The sequence below is a fragment of the Rutidosis leptorrhynchoides genome, chromosome 7 (assembly GCF_046630445.1).
Source record: "Rutidosis leptorrhynchoides isolate AG116_Rl617_1_P2 chromosome 7, CSIRO_AGI_Rlap_v1, whole genome shotgun sequence".
Lineage (NCBI taxonomy): Eukaryota > Viridiplantae > Streptophyta > Magnoliopsida > Asterales > Asteraceae > Rutidosis > Rutidosis leptorrhynchoides.
Genome location: NC_092339.1, coordinates 214,090,892 through 214,095,043, shown reverse-complemented (window position 1 = coordinate 214,095,043; position 4,152 = coordinate 214,090,892).

The following is a 4,152-nucleotide window of genomic DNA, read 5'->3' as shown; positions in this document are numbered from 1 at the left end:
ATTTCAGCAGATAATATATGTCGGAATCGAGAAATTAAACTGGTTAGCGAAACATTTAAGATTGATTTGATACCAGTAGAGTTAGGGAGTTTTGATGTGATAATTGGTATGGACTGGTTGAAAGAAGTGAAAGCAGAGATCGTTTGTTACAAAAATGCAATTCGCATTATACGAGAAAAAGGAAAACCCTTAATGGTGTACGGAGAAAAGGGCAACACGAAGCTACATATTATTAGTAATTTGAAGGCACAAAAACTAATAAGAAAAGGTTGATATGCTGTTCTAGCACACGTCGAGAAAGTACAAACTGAAGAAAAGAGCATCAATGATGTTCCCATTGCAAAAGAATTTCCCGATGTATTTCCAAAAGAATTACCGGGATTACCCCCACAGCGATCCGTTGAATTTCAAATAGATCTTGTACCAGGAGCTGCACCAATAGCTCGTGCTCCATACAGACTCGCACCCAACGAGATGAAAGAACTGCAAAGCCAATTACAAAAACTTTTAGAGCGTGGTTTCATTCGACCAAGCACATCACTGTGGGGAGCTCCTGTTTTGTTTGTCAAGAAGAAAGATGGTACATTCAGGTTGTGTATCGACTACCGAGAGTTGAACAAACTTACCATCAAGAACCGCTACCCACTACCGAGAATCGACGACTTATTTGATCAACTACAAGGCTCGTCTGTTTATTCAAAGATTGACTTACATTCCGGGTATCATCAAATGCGGGTGAAAGAAGATGATATTCCAAAGACTGCTTTCAGAACACGTTACGGTCATTACGAGTTTATGGTCATGCCGTTTGGTTTAACTAATGCACCAGCTGTGTTCATGGACCTTATGAACCGAGTGTGTGGACCATACCTTGACAAGTTTGTCATTGTTTTCATTGATGACATACTTATTTACTCAAAGAATGACCAAGAACACGGTGAACATTTGAGAAAGGTGTTAGAAGTATTGAGGAAGGAAGAATTGTACGTTAAGTTTTCAAAGTGTGCATTTTTGGTTGGAAGAATTTCAATTCCTCGGTCACATAGCGAACAAAGAAGGTATTAAGGTGGATTCGGCAAAGATAGAAACTGTTGAAAAGTGGGAAACCCCGAAAACTCCGAAACACATACGCCAGTTTTTAGGACTAGCTGGTTACTACAGAAGGTTCATCCAAGACTTTTCCAGAATAGCAAAACCCTTGACTGCATTAACGCATAAAGGGAAGAAATTTGAATGGAATGATGAACAAGAGAAAGCGTTTCAGTTATTGAAGAAAAAGCTAACTACGGCACCTATATTGTCATTGCCTGAAGGGAATGATGATTTTGTGATTTATTGTGACGCATCAAAGCAAGGTCACGGTTGTGTATTAATGCAACGAACGAAGGTGATTGCTTATGCGTCTAGACAATTGAAGATTCACGAACAAAATTATACGACGCATGATTTGGAATTAGGCGCGGTTGTTTTTGCTTTAAAGACTTGGAGGCACTACTTATATGGGGTCAAAAGTATTATATATACCGACCACAAAAGTCTTCAACACATATTTAATCAGAAACAACTGAATATGAGGCAGCGTAGGTGGATTAAATTATTGAATGATTACGACTTTGAGATTCGTTACCACCCGGGGAAGGCAAATGTGGTAGCCGATGCCTTGAGCAGGAAGGACAGAGAACCCATTCGAGTAAAATCTATGAATATAATGATTCATAATAACCTTGCTACTCAAATAAAGGAGGCGCAACAAGGAGTTTTAAAAGAGGGAAATTTAAAGGATGAAATACCCAAAGGATCGGAGAAACATCTTAATATTCGGGAAGACGGAACCCGGTATAGGGCTGAAAGGATTTGGGTACCAAAATTTGGAGATATGAGAGAAATGGTACTTAGAGAAGCTCATAAAACCAGATACTAAATACATCCTGGAACGGGGAAGATGTACAAGGATCTCAGGAAATATTTTTGGTGGCCGGGTATGAAAGCCGATGTTGCTAAATACGTAGGAGAATGTTTGACGTGTTCTAAGGTCAAAGCTGAGCATCAGAAACCATCAGGTCTACTTCAACAATCCGAAATCCCGGAATGGAAATGGGAAAACATTACCATGGATTTCATCACTAAATTGCCAAGGACTGCGAGTGGTTTTGATACTATTTGGGTAATAGTTGATCGTCTCACCAAATCAGCACATTTCCTGCCAATAAGAGAAGATGACAAGATGGAGAAGTTAGCACGACTGTATTTGAAGGAAGTCGTCTCCAGACATGGAATACCAATCTCTATTATCTCTGATAGGGATGGCAGATTTATTTCAAGATTCTGGCAGACATTACAGCAAGCATTAGGAACTAGTCTAGACATGAGTACTGCCTATCATCCACAAACTGATGGTAAGAGCGAAAGGACGATACAAACGCTTGAAGACATGCTACAAGCATGTGTTATTGATTTCGGAAACAGTTGGGATCGACATCTACCATTAGCAGAATTTTCCTACAACAACAGCTACCATTCAAGCATTGAGATGGCGCCGTTTTAAGCACTTTATGGTAGAAAGTGTAGGTCTCCAATTTGTTGGAGTGAAGTGGGGGATAGACAGATTACGGGTCCAGAGATTATACAAGAAACTACCGAGAAGATCATCCAAATTCAACAACGGTTGAAAACCGCCCAAAGTCGACAAAAGAGCTACGCTGACATTAAAATAAAAGATATAGAATTTGAAATTGGAGAGATGGTCATGCTTAAAGTTGCACCTTGGAAAGGCGTTGTTCTATTTGGTAAACGAGGGAAATTAAATCCAAGGTATATTGGACCATTCAAGATTATTGATCGTGTCGGACCAGTAGCTTACCGACTTGAGTTACCTCAACAACTCGCGGCTGTACATAACACTTTCCATGTCTGGAATTTGAAGAAATGTTTTGCTAAATAAGATCTCACTATTCCGTTAGATGAAATCCAAATCAACGAAAAACTTCAATTCATCGAAGAACCCGTCGAAATAATGGATCGTGAGGTTAAAAGACTTAAGCAAAACAAGATACCAATTGTTAAGGTTCGATGGAATGCTCGTAGAGGACCCGAGTTCACCTGGGAGCGTGAAGATCAGATGAAGAAGAAATACCCGGATCTATTTCCAGAAGATTTGTCAACACCTTCAACAGCTTAAAATTTCGGGACGAAATTTATTTAACGGGTAGGTACTGTAGTGACCCGAACTTTTCCATGTTTATATATATTAATTGAGATTGATATTTACATGATTAAATGTTTCCAACATGTTAAACAATCAAACTTGTTAAGACTTGATTAATTGAAATATGTTTCATATAGACAATTGACCACCCAAGTTGACCGGCGATTCACGAACGTTAAAACTTGTAAAAACGACATGACGATATATATATGGATATACATATGGTTAACATGAGATTATGATAAGTAAGTATCTCCATAAGTATATTAAATATGAGTTATATACATATAAACAAGACTACTAACTTATGGATTTCGAAACGAGACATATATGTAACGATTATCGTTGTAACGACATTTAAATGTATATATATCATATTAAGATATATTAATATATCATAATATCATGATAATATAATAATTTAACATCTCATTAGATATAATAAACAATGGGTTAACAACATTAATTGAGATCGTTAACTTAAAGGTTTCAAAACAACACTTACATGTAACGACTAACGATGACTTAACGACTCAGTTAAAATGTATATACAAGTAGTGTATTTAGATGTATTAAAATACTTTTGGAAGACTTCAAGACATATATCAAAACACTCATACTTAACGAAAATGGTTATAGTTACTTTTCCATTCTTTTCTTTCATCAAGAATTCTAGTCGTATTCTTACCCGTATTATACACAGCTTCAAAACGTACTTACTATGAGTATATACCAATAGGAACTAGCATGGGATTCCACTCTTGATTATGTCATGTATGACTAATCAATTTTAACTTCTACCATGAGCTAGTCAACTAACTAGAACTCCTTTTAACCCCACTCACCACTCACCAATTACCACTCATCATTCACTCCATTTCACTTCCAATTCTCTTTCTAATTCTCTCTCAACACACACACACTATTATGAATGTATTTTTCCATTA